This window comes from Xiphias gladius, chromosome 11 (genome assembly GCF_016859285.1).
Source record: "Xiphias gladius isolate SHS-SW01 ecotype Sanya breed wild chromosome 11, ASM1685928v1, whole genome shotgun sequence".
NCBI lineage: Eukaryota > Metazoa > Chordata > Actinopteri > Istiophoriformes > Xiphiidae > Xiphias > Xiphias gladius.
In genome coordinates, this window is record NC_053410.1 from 10,939,752 (window position 1) to 10,958,380 (window position 18,629).

At 40.6% G+C, this 18,629-nt stretch overlaps 1 long non-coding RNA gene across 1 annotated transcript in view; it reads right to left on the bottom strand.

Annotated features, from left to right (window-relative positions):
- LOC120796770 overlaps positions 1 to 11,292 on the bottom strand; it is a 29,161-nt gene extending 17,869 nt beyond the window's left edge. Inside the window, exon 1 of the long non-coding RNA XR_005708420.1 lies at positions 10,983 to 11,292. This is a non-coding gene — a long non-coding RNA (uncharacterized LOC120796770). The remainder of the gene's footprint in view (positions 1 to 10,982) is intronic.
- Positions 11,293 to 18,629: the final 7,337 nt, after the last annotated feature.

Consider the following 18,629-nt stretch of genomic DNA (forward strand, 5'->3'; position numbering starts at 1 on the left):
GAGTAAATAGGGTTAAAGGCCAAACTTGCCCCAGAGGCCGACTTACTGTTAGCTGAACGCCACTGACCTAGATTAATACCAACCACAGTAGCACCAGGAATATTAAATACACCAGGGTTTACTGTATCCTGCCTTTCTCAGTCCCTCTAGGATGTCGCAATGTCGCGTTTCATATTTACCAACAAAAATTACTGCTAAAGACTGTGCAAGGCAATGCCCTGATGTTCTCCACAAAAGCAGGGGTAAATTGTTACCAGCCAGGACAGCGTGGCTGGCATCGTTTTCATCTTGTGAGTCTGTGTGTGTGTGTGTGTGTGTAAGATAATGGCAAAATGTGGGGTTGGAGACATCTGTTGTAGTGGGAACTACCACAGAGGCGGTTTGGAGTGATTTCGCAGGTGTCTGTCTGTCTGTCTGTCTGTGGACAGATTTTGTCACCATGACGGCGTCACAACCATGCCAAATGCATTCAAGAGAACTTTACAGGTGTGTGGTTGAACTCAAAATGAAGGCCAGGTTCAGGAATGGGCATGGTGTAACCCATGAGTACTGAGTACTCATGCAATATTGTAGTAATGGCCACTGACTACTCATTGGTCTGAACGTCAACATGTTGACGTATGACGCTGTTGGTGTGATCCCATCGCAAGATGGTCTTTAGGTTTTGTGTAGTTTTAGTGTAGTATAAATTATAAAGTGACAGAGGTATGCTTGCCTGTTTGTGTGACAAACTGTGTGTGTGTGTGTGTGTGTGTGTGTGTGTGTTTGTGTGTGTTTGTGTGTGTTATTCCTATATCCCGGAGGGGACTTTAACCTGAATCCACAGTAACCCATGGGGACTCTTGTCACCAAATATTGAGGTCCTCACGGGTAGAGACAACTTTTTGGGGACTAGGACTTGGTTTTAGGGTTCAGGTTTAAATTAGGTTACAATTAGGGTTAGGCAGCATTAAGTCAATGAGTGTCCCCATGGAGATAGTGGAACAAATGTGTGTGTGTGTCTGTATGTGTGATAAAGAAAATAGTTTAGGAATGAAATACAAAATATACAAAATATACAAAATATACAAAATAAATAAATAAATCTTAGCTATTTTTGCAATTTTCACTTGCTCCCGCAATTTCATTGCAAAAAAAAAAAGTCTAAGAACATTGCAACATGCATCACAACTTTTTAGAAAAGCTGCCGTGAAATCATGCATTTTAGGCCATAACAATTTCACAAAAAAAAAAAGCCTGCGAAATCCTGGAGGGAATGCTTTCTATCTGTGTGTGAAATGATTCCATCTGTCAGTCTTAGCTGGGTTGTTAGAGCACTGCTGAACGCTGCTGCCTACACACACACACGCACACGCACGCACAAACACATATATGCGTGTATATAGATATATATATATTATATATATACAGACGGACACCCAAAAACACAGACGTGTTGGCTGAGAATTGGGGCCACAGTGGGTGTCTGGCTGCATCCAGCCTCCAGGGAGGGGGCTCCGAGAAACTATGCCCAGCATGAAAGGCTCGAGGGGAGCAAGACATGAGATAGTCACTGTAGTCATCATGGTGAGCAGCAAACCATCACGCAAAGCAGTGTTCGTTTACAGGGCTTTATAATTTCAGCTACGAACCCTACCGGTACAGAACATTCTGTGTCTGTGCAACCTGAAAAGACCTCTTTTCGATGACAGCGGGTTTTGTCTCTCTAGTCCACCTCTGATGAGTACCGTGCTTGTGGTAGTCACTTTTCAGCCTTCTTGTTGAATCAATCCTTGCTTATAATAAGGCTTATTTCTCATTGTGTGTTTCTGTCTACGTCTGTATGCAAGTATGTGTGTGTTTTCCAGCTTTTAAGTATATGTATGCATGTATCAGGCAGGTTTATTACAGTGGCATGCTTCCCTGACCAAGGACAGCAGCTGGTATTCAACAGATAACAAACAAAAGAAACACAGACAGCCAGCAAAGAAGAGCCAGCACATCCCTCAGCCACCTGTGAGCAAGAACACACACAGATGAAGCTAAGAAAAAAAAGGAAAAAAAAAAGACACAAGTCAAGGGCACAGACAGATTAGAAGGCGCAACTGATGTTCAGAGGAAAATAAGGGAAAGAGAGCTTAGTGGTAGAGAAAAAAAGGAGAAAAGAGAAAGGTCAGGGATGAGGTTTATCCAGAGGAGAAAAGACATGACCAAGGGTCTGAAAATTGGAACAATAAGCTATTTTCTGTGGGTTATTTAAAATATTTCAGTAGTTCAAACTTCCCCCGAGGCTGACCAGAAAACATATAACCTCTGTTCAGCTTTATCATCATTACAGCTTGCCGTGTACAATGAAATGAAAACACTTTTCTCATGGCACACTATGTACAAGATTAAAACAAAAAACAAATGCCATAAGAAGAAAAGAGAGAGATTGTTTAAAATGAATGAAAAAGCTTAACATTAATAAAATGAGCAAAAGGTGACCGGGGCATGGAATTCAAACGGTATTTTCCTTGGTACATCAATTTTACGAAAAAAATCTGCACTGACTGCATGTCTGAAAAGGATAATAGGACTTCTCACTTTCTCCATATTCAAATTTGGCTGTGCTGCTCTTTTCAACAGCAAGTTCAGTATGGCTGTAGGTAAATTCTAAGTCTCATGCATTAGAAAAATCCCTCACGTGATAATACCAGTGAACTAGCTCTGTTATCATACTAATGCACTCCACTATCTCCTGATGGCACAAAACTTCATTATTGGAAAAATGTTCACCTTAGGTCAAAGATGTTGAAAGACAGATAAATAAAAAGCGGCTTGCACTTTTAGTCTGGGAACAAAATCCTGTTCAGTAAATGTTATATATTAAAGAGATAAAATAGCATGTTTGAAAACCCCAGGGAGACCCACTTCTAACCTCACACAGAGTCCCGAGGATAGTATTCACAGAAACTGAGTAGGAGGGACTGAGAGTCTGTGGCTTCTCTCGAGCTCAGTGAAACATTAACCCACAGTAAATCCTTTTTGTTCAGGATCAGGAATCAAACATCTCCATACGGGTGAAAATCAAACGTCTTTGTGTGAACAAGCTGACAAGTTAAAAAGCCAACCATCCCACTGAGCTTCTCAGCAGCAGAGAATCAAAGAATTAGCCTCGGGCTCACCAAACATTGGTAATATCCATATTCATAATGGAGATAGTAAGGTGATAAGACACCATTACTCAGCTCCCCCACTTACTTTTTCAACACTTCCATAAATGCAAGCAACAAGTAGATAATAGGCCACTTTTGACCACAAATGAGTGATGAGAAGCAGGATGACAGCTCACCCTGTTTAGCTCTCTATACAACAACAAGCAGATAACTGGTTTTTTGTGACATTGTGTAGGCATATGTGTGTGTGCGCGTGTGTGTGTGTGTGTGCGTGTGTGAGCCCTGATGCTCCGTAACAGCAACCATGCTGATGTCCACTGCTAATTTAAGTCAAAGAGAAGTGCAGCCTCTCACTTAACAGTGTGGTTTAGGAGTCAAATGGTTTCATGGATATCTGCCAGATTTCCCTGTTTGGTCTCCTGCCAGTATTTATGCAAGCAAAAAAGGCTGTTATGAAAGCGTGGTATGTAGACAGTTTTAAACTAAACTGCAAGGATAAACTTACAGCATTAAAAAAATAAAGGTCGGGTTATGCTATCGGACTAGGGGCCCAGTAACACACGCATTATAAACAGTGACATTTAACAGCAAAATCATTACATCCCAATATGATCGCTGCAATCAGTGGCTTCGTTCACAGGGGCAAAGTAAATACGTGAATTTTTTTTTACATCAACTTCAACTTTGGTAAATTACATGCAAAATTCACAACAGCAAGCCGTCTTGACACTGCTGATCTTGAGGGAACAGAAAATTGGAGAATCCAAAATGAAGAAAGCTATCATAGGCTATTAGCTAAGTTGCACCATCCACTTTTATTCAACCTGTTCTGTCGGAGTATAAAGTGCTCCACAAGACATAAATGTTTTACAGCCAGTGATGACACAGGAGTCAGCTAGGTCTTTTGAAAGAACTGCATGAACTTATTGTCCCGTTAGCGACTGTGTTAACCAGCTGAGAGAGCCTTTATTCCCCCTTAAATAACTCTTTATTGAATTAAATTATGTACAATACTCAGAGCAAGTTGCCAAGTAGGAGTAAATGGCCTATGAGAATATATAAAGTAGTTTGACGAGGTACGTTGACTGCCTAGCCCAAGTGTGTTCCCAGTTTGTTAGTGTATCCCGAAAAATGAAGTAGCCTGGCAAGTCGCCACTATGTCACTGAGTGCCAAATTTTTCGCAAAGACACCAAAGACACCATTAAGGCCTGGTCTTAGTTTCATATCATGCAATTGTGACATCATAAGAATTAGAAATCAGCAAGGACCTTTGACACATGTCAAATCTTTCCAAACCCATATTTCCTCTAACTATCAATTAAGGGCTAAAATAGCAAAAAAAACAAAAAAACAAAAAAAAATAAAAACCCAATAATAATACCACATCTTTTTGAGATAACAGGCAAAATTCAATACATATTCTTATCTTCTGACACCATTAGTTGTCCCGTGTCCACACAATGTAAAACTTAGAGAGCAAGCAGGACTATGAGACCAAATACTCTACAAGCAGGTCAAAGTCCAGGGAGATCCACTGGCACTTGTGGCTGCCTAATGCTAACAAAACAGCTCATAATAATCCAGGGACCCGACGCCTCACTACAGGGCTGCCCAGCCAGAACACCAGGGGCCCCGTCTAAGACTAGCAGCCCTACACTGCCAAACGGCATCAGCAAGCTTGTAAAACAAGCTGTTAAACTTTATCTGCATCATAACCATTACGATAATACACCACAGATGCCAGAATTTCAAAAACAGATTTCCCTGAGGGGTTTTTTTCTGGATATAAGCCTATTCTTCATGCTTATGTGTTGAGATAATCTGTCTGCTGCCATAAAGAAAGAATGTGATCATTTATAAAAAAAAAAAAAAAAAAAAAAAAAAAAAGCTTCCGACTCCACATAATCAGTTAATAAAATGAGCTGATGCACCTTCCACAGCTATTAGAAGTAGCACTCAGGCAGTGCGCCTGCATACTGAAAGTGTACATACTGCACTACATCCTATTAGCCCGCACATTCAAAGAGCCATTAGCATTTAAATATGCAGGAGCTGTGCTGCTTTCAAAATGCCATTTTTACTCTGCTGCAAGGAGAGTTCTCCAGTTGTCATAAACAACTTTTTTTTTTATTCAAGGACCTTTTGAAATGTCAGGGCCAATCAAACACAACACGACAGGTCTCTCGGTGGAAAAAAAAAAAAAAATTCAGCTCAGGGGGCAGAGAAGAAAAGCAGACTTATCATGCATATTCATGTGGTTGGAAGGTTCAATGACTGCTGTCTGAGAATTGTGAGCAGTGGCAAAACAATTTGTGTGGTAAGAGACAGCTGAAAAAAAAGTAAGCTTTTAACTCTTTTCTCTCCCTCACCACGTCCAAATGTCAATGTCAAAGACCCACAATGGCCAAAGCTCTGTGTGCCCACAAGTGACTCCCAAAACCCCAACCCCAACTGTTTTCTCGCCCCTTCTCGCCGTCAGCAAATTCGGGCAGAAAAGTTTTCTCTGTGAAACGGTGCTCAGCAGAATGACAAAAAAACAGAGCCATCTCTCCACTGGCAGGGGCTCACTTCAGCACTTTAGACATCTCTTTCAGTTTACAACTTGCCTAACATCAGCAGGATGGATCCTCCTGACACAAGTCTATGTCAGCCGGACTGGAAAAGGGGCTCTGCCGAGACACAATGGAACCCTTCCTCCTCCTCCTCCTCCTTCTCATGCCACCTCCCTCCTGAGACACTGAGACAGGAGAGAGAGAGTAGGAAGGAAGGAACAAAAAAAAAAAAAAAGAGGAAATAAAACACAATACATGTGCCTGTACTTTCTGTGTGTGTGTGTGTGTGTGTGTGTGTGTGTGTGTGTAATCCTCTTCAGGAAACTTCACCAGCTCGGACAGAGAGAGCTGCACGCCTCACTGCTATCCTCCTCTCTGTTTCTGTCTTTCTTGTTGCTTCACTTCCTGCCTCTCTTCATTAATCTCTGTCTCTTCTCTCTGGTTTCAGCAAGGCACAGTCATCCAGGAGGACATTATTAGCTGTCAGCATTAACAACCAGCGCAGCAGCAACGGCAGCAGCGGCAGCAGCAGTCGGTTTCATAACAACGCTCACAGAAAGCCTCCTCTCTGCCCCAGCGAGAGGAACAGGCAGTCAGGACAGCCTGCTGCGTGCAGATGGTGCTTTGTCTCTGCTAGTTCCTCCAAAATGACACGCAAACACAAACACAAGCACACATGTACATGCACACATAGTTGGAAGACGTTGCCACTATTCATTCCTAATCCTCTGTGGTTTGCATGAAAGTTAATGGCAGGTGTTTAAAGTTCTCGCTATGCCAAGCATAGGAGGGGAGGTAAATGGGAGAAGATCAACTCTCTTTTTTTTTCCTGCTGGCAAACGAACACACACACACACACACACACACACACACACACACACACACTTTTCCATGTTGGAAAGACAGTGTATTACATCCCTGTCAGATCTCCAAACTACACCCCCTTCATCCATCCTCATCCTCCCCCTCCTCCCTCCATCTATCCCTGGCATAATGTCCATGCATGCAGTTGAGAGCAATTAGGACTTCTTTGGAGGAAAATGGCCAGTCATTAAGGAGGAGTAAGGACTCCACGGTGTGATGTTTTACACCAGGTGGGAGGCTATTAGACAGCCAAGTGGTGTGAGCAAACTCCCATGGTCATAAATGCAGGGAACAGTAAACATCCTCCACTAGTCCCCCACTGCTGCCAAGAGCTTCTCTCCAATCACATAATGAGTTAATAATTTAGAGAAATGTTCATTTATGCATCCTCAACGTACTGTATGCACACTCAGTATACTGCAGGCTAGAGTCGTTTAAATTGTTGGCCTATTCACACCAGACCTTTTAGCACATGTGTTACTAATAACGTTAACAATGGCCCTGTTCTATTCAAGTGTCCCTGTAAGCCATGACAGTGTGGCCACCATTTATTTTACTATTTACACCTGTGCTTTTCTTACTGTGGCATGTTAAAATTTTTCAGTGAAAAAAAAAACCTACAGTATCCTCATTAATTATGTAAAAATAACACAACTTTCACTGTACTGTACAATTATAATACATTGCCGGAACATCAATTGAATATCTTGTGGTTTTGAATTGCTATGTAGACGAAACAAGCAATTTGAAGACATCACCCTGGGCTCTTGGAACGTTTGAGAAGCATTTCACACTATTTTCTGCCAAAAGACTAAAAGATTATTCAAAGTTCACTGGATAAATTATGAAAATAATCATTATTTCCATTTTTTTAATTACATGTCCAAAAAATATAGGTTTTAACTCAAACAGAAAAATATTCAAAGATCTTGAAGGATTAAGATCAAAGCTTGATCTTAGTTTTCTACACAAGTGGCAAGGCTACAGTATATCTCCCAGCCAATAAACAATTACTTGTAAACACTCAGAGACACGATGAGCAGAGCAAATGATGCAGCAGTGGTCATAAACAATACACAGAATAATGGAGATCTAATACATGTAACACCGCAATTTGTCCAGTTAACAAATTTGGATTTAATATTCAAAATTTGGCAACAATGAGAATATGATTCTGCAGTTTTATGTTTGATTGTCTCAATTATAAACCTTAATGCTTTCAAATACAGCAGTGGACTATTATTTGCTTGTTTTCTAGCAACTGCTCCAGCTGAACCGGGAGTGACTCTTAAACGCATTATTTTGAATTGGCAAAGCTTAAGAACAAGCTTGTAGGATGCCAATGTGGCACGAGCAAGCTACAGCAAAAACAGCTGTGAAAGTATGAAAAAATGACTTTGGCTGCATTTAAGAGCAAACAACTGATGCATCTATTTCTCCATATTGTATATTTGTGGCTGATAAGAGTACATGCAGCCCCACACACAAACACAGAGAGACTCAGAGTGTACAGTATCTTTTAAGCACACTGGTTAAGTGGGCCTTATCAGCGAAAAGAATCAGACGCCTGCTGCTGTCTGGTGCAGTCCACATCCACTCTCCCAAAACCATCCTTCACAACCACAAACTAAAAAGACTGAGACACAACAGAACATGTTATAACAAATGAGAAACAGGTGCTGAAAAATTGGAGAGTGCACCAATTACTCCAAACGCAGAGTAGATTTTAAAACCTCTGTTCTTTGAGACAAAACTATTACCAGCCAGTATGAGATGCAGTGCAACAGTTGCTCAAGGAATAATTGAAATACAACTGTCCCTTCATCAGTGTAGTGCCACTGAAGCACACAGATATCAAATTGCAAAGTGCACTACTTCACAGCAAAATCTTTGCTGTCAACATCAAAGCCTTAATGCAATCTGAGAATTAAGTTTTAAGATGTTTAAAGATCTGTGTAACAGAAATCCTGCAGGACTTTTTGAAACAAAGAACAATGGTTCATCATGAGACTATGAAACTCTTTGCCAAACTGGCTCTTGGGCTATTGTTGATTGAGTTTTTAAAAACTCTCAAGTAAAGAAAAGCAATCACTACAAATTTATCAACATAACACAACTGGCACTGCGACAAAAGACCTGCAGTATAAATCCTAAATCCTCCATGCTCTGTGATTTTGCTGACTGACATCGGGCTGTAAATTTTGGGCCTCTTTCAGATGGCACAGTGTAATTTCACACCCATTACCTCCTCTCCACAACGCATAGCACCATCACATGACAGTAAAATCCTCTCAAACCAACTCCTATGGGAACTTTTAGAAGTCGTCAGTGGCCTGGCCATTATGGGAATTCTCAGAAGAGTTCACAAGAGCTATTTCAGCAGCGTCCAAATTACTGTGTTAAATGGAGTATTAGGCTCTGAGAATATGATTAACCAATTGTGATTGCTTGCTTCTGTGACTTCAAAACAGGCATTGAATGCACGATTCAGATTTTTTTTTTTTTTTTTTTTTTGCTGTACTTCTAGCTCGTCTTCTTTATGAAGTAATTGTGTCAAAAAAAACCAAAAAAAAACAGAAGGACATGGCAGAAATGCAAGAAAGTAGTCTCACAGAATAAACATAACACACATCCTCTGTCTAAAGAAAACCACATGCCAAACGAACAGGTGGTGAGCAAAGTGAGAGACAGCACCTGTGCTTTCAATAACCATCATCTCTTCCTGCTTCGGAGCACTTGCTCCCCAGCTTACCTCGCTGCTATCCAGCATGTTATAATACAGCAGAAACACACAAATGAGTCCCTACACAAGCATGTTGTACACCAGATCAGCCATGTACATCAGCGCTCTCTACAAGCACAAATCATGTTCGTAATCACAGTACACTGACTCCACCAGTCACCAGGGAATATCTGTTGAGGCAAATGAGACTCCTGATTTCCAATACAAACACATGCACGCACGCACAGACACACACACGCACGCACAGACACACACGCGCACGCATCTGCACTGATAGCCACCATCAAGAACAAGCAGGATGCATGATATCATAAATATTAAAGCATTGGTTTCGCATTTTCTTGGCATTTTCCTCCTCAGTGATAAATCGAAAGGCCCGTGCATTGTGATGCTGCCTGTGATGCATTTGCCTTGGGAGGCCAGTTTTCATATCTGAACACATGCAGGCCACAAAGACGTGAGAGGAAGTTCAACCCCCGGCAGAGTTAAAGGCAGCAGATGAGGGGAGGGATATTGAGAGGTGAACAGGGAGGGTGCTGTAGCAAGTGGGACTGAAGGAGCTGGAAAAAGGAAACTCCAGTAGGCTGTGACAAATTAATAAGTACTGTATCTGTTACATCACCAGTAATATATGTAGTATATATTTTTGGGGTAAAGACGCTCTCCATAGTCTCTGATCAAAAGCAGACCGCACGAGATGATCAGATGTTCCAATAAACGTGGTGTTTCAAATGCAAATATTCGCCTCTGGAAGGGTGCGGGCCACAGCCTGCATGTCATTAACAAAGGCCTTTTCTCTGCGGGCGAGCTCCACTCTAAGTTCCCCTGCCTGTTGTGACAATTCCCGGGGGTGGGGTGGGGTGGGGGGGGGGAGCAGATGTCCGTTGCCAGCAGCACATCTGCATACAGCCTCAATCCCCACCCCTTCACTGGCCAGACAATGGAGCCACCCTCCTCCTCCTCCACTTGAAGCTTTCTTCCATTGGAGCCTCCAAATGCAGTAAAAAAAAAAAAAAAAAAAAACCCAGAAGAGGGAGAGTGGAGAGAGTTGCTTTTCGAGAACCAGTGCCCACTCTGCCTGTCAAAACCGTGGAAATGGAAGGATTATCTTCCTGTTTCAAAAATGTGCAGGTGCCCATATGGATGCCTGATTGGGTCGCTAATTAAGCCCTCAAGTTCATACTGGGATTTGTTTGGTTATACCCATGCCAGCAGGAAATGTTGCAACTGCACAAAAAAACACACTTGCACCAAACTTTTGATCAAACTCTTTGTGTATTTCTATATTCTTGATGATTTCAAACGTGTGTGTATATATATATATATATATAGTGTGTGTGTGTGTATATATATTTATACATGTATATACACATACACACATATATTTAGAGTCTATCAGTATTTCCCAAAAAAAAATGGCTCATAATTGATCTTAATTAGGTCTTCAATATGTTCACCGTTACCTTATAACTGCCCAGGTCATTAGGAACTTAATCAAGCCTATTCCCACATCACTGTGAAGTGGAGTATCCGCTAATGTCTACTCCCACCCTCCCGTGTCCCTCCTTGCCGATGGCGCAGGGACACATGGACAGCGATGCGAGTATAGCTTTTTCCAAACTATACCCCGGCGGAGCACACACCGACATATTTTACACCACCTTTACAATAATCTTGAATCCTACCTCGACAGGATGTTTAGTGAGAGTTCAAACGTCGGCTTTGGGGGCTCCAGAACCAGCATCGCAGGCTACGCATTTTCAAATTCGCTTGTTATCTCGGATTTAGATAATGATCCACCTTTGGATGGCATAAAAACTTAATCCTGAACGCAACGGGACAATCTCCGGCGCCGGGAAACGGTGCCTGGTGTCGGTTTTTACGAGGGGAAGTAGCCTCTCGGTGTGCCTGGCTATCCTGCTGTTTACTTATACGTTTCATAAACACTCCTATTCTTTTCCTCCTGCCAGAATTGAGAGGTGTGTATCAGTTTGCTTTTCCTTTTTTTTTTTTTTTTTTCTCTCTCTCTCTCGCTTTTTGAGTGAGGCGGAGCCTTTGCCCACTTCTCCCTCAAACACACACACACACACACTAACACACACACACAGGAGAGACACTTCTTGCAGTTGATGATGTAGATGGGAGATGGGACAGTGGGAATTTTCGAGAAAGGCGATTTGTTATTGTGATATCTGTCCTTACAGGCTCGACTGTTATTTGTCCTCTTTGATTTGAAGTCGTGGCCAATCCGACGCAAGTGAGCCTTTCAAAATAATATGTTAGCAAAACGCTCGAAGGATAGGTCAAGATTTTAAGCTTAATACAGTACTCAAATATCCGTATGCACACTGAAACTTATTAGTCGCTGTAATCACAGCCGTAGCTACGAGGACACTGAATTCATGTCCTGTGTATCTTTTTCTATTCGGGGTTTGTGTGTTAACAAGTGATTTACGACATTAATACCTGAGAAATGTCTCTAGCGAGTTCAGACTTTAGCTAGCAATGTTAAGGCTGCAACTTAATGATTATTTTCATCATTGATTAATCGCTTAATCACTTAGTCTGCAAATGTTTTTAAAAATGAAGCCAATTAAAGTTGCCCAGAGCCCAAGAAGATTTTCTTTGCTCGTTTTTTCTGACTAAAAGTCAAAAACCCAAAGATATTCAATTTAAGAAAAGCAGAAAATCCTCATGTTTGCGTTTTTTGTTTTTTTTTTGGCATTTTTGCTTGACAGTGACTGAAACAATGAATGGATGATCAAAAAAAGTTGCACATTAATTTTCCGTAAGTTGATTAATCGATTAATTGACTAATCGTTGCAGCTCTGAATGTGAAAATTGGTTTCTGGGAAGCATAAGCTTTCCAATCAAAAGCAGTCAACCAGCTAAACAGTTTTAGTGGACAAACTTAGCATCAAAGCGTATTAATTTTAGGCATGTTACAGTGTACCAAGTGCCTCAAGCAGTTTAGGGTGAGGGGGAAATGTCGCTGGCTAACGTTACAATTACATTCTTTCTGAGAAAATGAAGCGTGTTCCTGGAGTTCACTTTCCATATTCAATGACAAACAAGCATCCTATACATCACTCGCCATTAGAAACTGAAAACTTCATGATTTTTAAGAAGTTAAACAATGTTTACGCTGTGAGCACAGAAGAGACTACAGTTCCCATGAAAATTCACAGGCACAGGAGCGCGATTGCCTACCTCAACATGACTTGGTTTTATCCATATCAATAAAAGTCATTAAAAGCTCTCTTCTGAAGTCGTTTTTCTAATTTACTGGCTGTAATCTCAGCTCTCTAAAAACGTTTACAGCGTTCGTTCCCCTCTGTCGTACTGTTATTATTGGACACGTTAGATCTAACCGCAACGCCTTGACTCACTCATGGACTCGTACCTTTTGCCAAGCTTTGACATTTAGCCTGTGAAGGTCTCGGGGTTCATTATAGGCTGTTAAAAAAACAGAAACGAACAAAAATATTAGATAGTTTTTAGCATCCTTATATCCCATCCTTAGCTAGTTTTATAAATTGAGCCACACAACAAGTGTTAAGGAAGGTTGTATTTTCCACGTCTGGATTTTTAGTTACTAGCATAATTAAAAATGTCAGTCTGATTTTTAATGAGGTTTTTCTTAGTTTTTGAGGAGAACCTGGAAGTTTAGCTTTCACTTTGGCTCTCTTGCACTGGAACATACGAACAGCTGGTGCAACCATTTCAAGGGGAATTTACATTCTGTGTCTGAAAATTACACATCCTGGGTATTTTGCAGGCTGGGTATTTGTAGACTCAAAATATTTAAATTCGATTACCTTTAGGCAAGTAATTAAATTAATAAATTGCTGAACGATTGATGGTTTTAGTCTTACCCAGATTTTTTCCCCCTTATTTAGATCTTTGGGGAAATAAAATTTCCACGAATAGTTAACGGAGTGAATAACATTTGAAAAGTACAAACAATTTTGAAGAATTTCTTTTTGGTGTCTGGTCAATATTTTCTAAGGGGGTATGGTTGTGTTGGACAGACTTCAGAGTTGACCTCTGTGTGTAAAGTTCTGCCTACAGCCCTGGCTGTAACTGCTCCTCTTGTGCAGATAGATATATAGATTCAGCGTTCAACTGCGTGTCGACTTAGATCTTTTGTCCTCTTCGTGCTGCAGGTACTGATATTAGGAACTGCAGCTGTTCCTTGTTGTCATGCTTAAAACATGCAATCCACTGTACATTCGCAATTGTATTTAGTTCCAGTCTCAGCAGTAGACGGATTATGGACCGCCCATTCATTCACACAGTAGTGCCAGCCATATAACATGGCACAGATGGCAGAGAGCATCTTTGGATTTCCCGTCATTTCACTCTCTGCATAGTTTCCCAACACTTCCTGTGTTCCAGTGTTTGAATGGAGCTTTCCACAAAGACAAAGAATTTCACTACAAGCAACAGATAAATCATTTACATGTCTTCTATTCTCTATCTAGCTGTAGCTTCTATACCATTTACCCTGAGTGTGTGGTCCCACGCCTGAGGGCTCTTGGCCCTGTCCAGAGAGCATCTTTCCCTGTGGTCATTTTGTTCTCCAGCACAATGTAGCTACTGGGCATGAACCCAAACACTCCAAAGACCAACACCAGCCAACAGGGGAAACCAACAGAAGCATATGTTTGCAATGGCAGGAGAGGGGATGGATGACAGGCAAGGAAGAGACAGAGGAAAGTGTTTGAATCATTGCTGTGAGGTTGTATCTGTTAGTCAAACCTGTTTTAGATGAAGGCTTTCCTTCCCCCCACTAAATAAGACAGCGAGCACAAAGGCCATTCAAATACAACCAAACCATTTGTCAAACTCTAATAATAAATGACCAAGTCAATGGTTTAGTGCAGTATGTAATGGTGTAAAACGTCATGTATAGTGTATAGCTAAATTCATTAGCCATATGTGGCAGAATTATCTATTATTCACCTTTTTGAGTCATTGTGAATATAAGAGTTGTTTAGAATCTGCTTTATTGTAACAGATTTAATCCAACAAAAGGCTGTGTTTGCTAATTATAAGCTTACCTTCTGCTGTGTTTAATGTAGGTCACTTAGTAAAGCACTCCACTTTATTTGTCTCTGCACATTTTAAAAGCAAATATATACAGATATGTGTTATAAACTGATTTGAAACAGAAATCATGCAGAATGACTTATGATATGTCCCACTTTTAGAACACTCTCCTGCCACCACCATAAGAATCTGGTTCTAATGAACTAATATAAGCTGTAGATTATTAAAATGTTCACTACATTAGGATTTGATATTATGATTTGCTTTTGTTTATTCTATAGTTGTTATGAGGATGACAGTCAACACACACACAAACACACACACACACACACACACACACCTCTAATCTGTTCACTGTACAGTGGGTATTTGAGAGGATCCGTGGTGTGCAACTGCATATTTCTGCAGAGAGACATTATTTCTTCCCTCAATTCCTTCTGGCAGAGATCTGAGTGTTTGACCTTTTTAAAATGCAAAGCGATTCTTCTACTCCAGAGAGTGAACGGGAGGCTCATGATTGTGCTACTAAATTTGAGGGACTTAATGCAGTAACTCACGGAGAGGGAGAGCTGTTCTGCACCTGCTGAAGTCTTGACTTGGTTACGGGGATACAATAACACCTCCAAGGGTTATGTTAATCTTTAAAGACAGGTTATTCTTATGCTGCTCCACTCTTTACCTCATTTGAATGAATATTTCACTGCAACCTTGAATCAGTCACATGCTTAAATCACTTTATTGCATATAATTTCCTTTTACTTGGTCCTAAATGCATACTATAACACATAGGCCTTTTGCTTTACAGTCTCTAATATCAAAATAAACTGGGAAGATCATTCATTCTGTCCATCAAGTCATCCATCTCTTATTCCATCGAATGATCTGTTACTATTCAGAATATCTTTTTAAAACTCACTATGGATAACCAAGCCACCTCTGTAGTGACCTCACCTATGTCTTTAGATTAACATTTCACATCGATTCGCATCTTGCATCCTTTGTGTGAAGGGAAAGTGCAGCTAATTTACTCACCGCCAGATCACTTATCATTATCAATAGCTAGTAAGTGAAGATCATGTTAATTGAGAATTTAACAATTTATAGCACACTACATATGGGATATTGTAATGAGCAGCTCATGGGAGCGTAATTTACATTTGGTAATAATGTCATTTTGTCAAGAGTGTGCCATTGTACTGTATGTACCTCCTATCTTTTAACATACAGTAGCTTTTGAAATGGCACAATATGATTCAAACAAAGCCACACAGTACCCTCTCTGCCCGCACTCACATCTAATTATATTCCAATACATTAAGACTCCTGACACAGTCATAGCAGCCTTTAAAATACACTGGCATGCCTTCAATGTCTTATATTTATGACTCCAATAGAATGCAAATGAGACAGATTTACTCCTTTGACTGGGGAATAAGTATGAAAACAGTTAATTAGACTTGTTGTGAGGTCCCTGGATGTTTTTGCTTCCTCCTACAGCATGGAATGGAATGCTGTGAATGTTTTATTTGAGATGTTCAAGCGGTTTCCAAGGCTGACTACATAAATTTGTAGATATGGTATGTTTAAGCTAAATTGTCTGAAGCATCACTTTGTTTCATTTGCACTTGTCTCTTCCAATTAGGGAGCCATCTCAGATGTGATTACCTTGACTTGTTGACATACTTTTCATCAGTTTCCAGAAATAACAACCTCCTTTTGGTCAAGTATGAGGGACAGCGTGAAGACGCAGATTCTTCAAGGTGTGTGTGGTCTATCTCCTGATCTGTAAATTGGAATAGATTATTCATTTTAACTAATGAGACTAAATTGCTGTGATGCCGAGGTTATGAAGGAGCAGACCAGATGAGGTGGAGCTTCTAAAGTAGTGATGAAATACTCGGTAATATTGTACAAATGTTGAAAACCAAAACGAGCCAATTTTTGAGCCAAGACGTGTGTTTTCGAGTGGAGGATTTAAGTGTCTGTTTCTGTCGCCTCAAGGTCGCCTCTGCATTGTTGCCCCTTCCTCTAAATATATAACAAAACAAAAGATCAGGAATCCATGAGGCTGATTCTGCTTGAAAAACACGGCATTTAGGAAATATCTAATTTCACATTCTAAATACATATGACTTAAATGAAACCAATCAATCTTTTTTGCTCTTTATCACAATTTTGCTATTTAATCACAGCCATAACAACTTTTCTTACAAACGGACACAGTTTGGAATATAGTTTTCTTCATATAAACTGTGCATTATAAATTCACCAGTCCTTGTATAAACTATTTTCGTGTTCTCTCTAGGGAGGGATACTTGAACCGACTGCTGCTTGTAGGTCTTTGTTTACAATCAGCCTAATGTAATTATACTCACCACCTACACAGAAATTTGCATGCAAACTGTCGGAGGTTTGACAAATACATTGAGGAATGTAATTTAGTGCATGGATATGTCTGATCTTCTGAGGCAGTGTTTCCGCAGCGCTGCTCCTTGCCACAGGGCCAGGCTGGTGGACTGCACAGTTGCATCATGGGAGGCAGGCCTGAGCCGGACTGAGGCTAACAAGCTCCAAAGTATTAAATTTTAACACACATATACAGTGCAAAGATGCTTTAGCAGGGGAGCTCTTATCTCCACTGAACAAACTCCTCTAGTGATGGGAATGTACTCAGGATGTTATCATGGGCTCTGTGGAAATGAGACAGCCAGCCACCTTATCACCACACTCAGACTCTGCAGGGCCCGTGACCATTAGAGGAACAAGGACCAATGACTGCCAGGGGACACTAACCAACTGGCTGCCTGAAAAAAGAGGCTGCCAGGGAATTGGAAGTACTGCAAGTTGAATGACTGACAGGAGATTGGAAGGAGATCTAGTGTTAGGTAGTTTAAGCTAGTTTAAGTTATGTCTTGAAGGTGGTTTTGGACTTTACAGTTCTTATTTAGAACGAGTGCTGAATGTCTGAAAAACATGAAATGTTACACATAAGGAAAAGTCATTGTATGAACCTTGACAACTTATTAAAAGAATATAAGTAGAGAGAAAAAAATCAAAAGAAATCAGGAAAGCTAGACAAGTTATAATTGGCAGAAGGATCAACAGAAAAAAAAATCTTTGTGATACGTGATTTAACCGCAGCCTCTCCATGGCAACTCTCTTTTCAAGTCGCATCTTTAATGAATAGATAATGGACAAAATGCACAACTTCATAATGTCAGAACAGATGCCAAAACTGACACGAGAAAAGTAAAGGTAGATTTTGTTTGACAAAAAGTGATTTTGCTTTACACACAAGTGTCAAAAAAAAAAAGAGCACAGCAGTCTTTTTGAAAAGAAAACACACACACACACACACACACACACACACACACACACACACACACACACACACACACACACACACACACACACACACACACAATGTGCCATAGCAACACAAATTGTCCTTCTGTTGCTGTTATTTTGACTGTGCGGCAAATCCACCCCTTGTTTTCGAAGCATTTTTTTTCTCTAACAGGTGCAAAACCTCTCAACTCAACACATCAAAGAGACACATGCACCTGCGAATAAATCACAGCAAATGGTAAGAATCCAGACTAGGGCCTCCGAACACCAAAGAGGTAGGATTCAAAGTGTCTGATTTAATATTCATGAAGTGCAAGGCTTTGGTGGTTGAATGCTTGTTTACTGAGATGTGTCTTTTGTCCTTGGGAGAAGGTTTGATATTCCACCAAGACACTGTATATACAAGTACTAAATATACTTCTGGTTTTGCCTCTACATGATGTTACACACACATCTCACCTAGCATGGCATATACGCACATCCTGACTTATGATTGACACACCATTTCCATGAGCTCTCCTCAGAGTTCTCACTCCCTTATGAAGTATTAAAAGCCTTACTGCTATTCCGACAGAGCTAATGAGAGTTTCTGATTATGAAGTGTTGGTGGCTTTTGTGCGGAGGAGTTGTTCAAGTTGTGGCAAATCCAAAGTAAAGCGTAGTCTGCAAACTGCACCCACAGGGACAGAGGTGGCGGACGACCAGTTGACATCGGACAACTGTCGAATGCAAGCACAGGTGTTTTTCAGTAATTAACACTTCCTCCTCTCTCTTCAACACCACTGTACCTTTTTAAAAAATGTTTGTAGATTGATTTACGTAGGATCTGACCACCAAAAATGTTTAACAGCTACAGCATATACAGTAGGCTTCTGTTTCAGTCACATGGCAAAGAAATGGATAAAATAGAGCTGGTAAACTTCTTTTTTCAC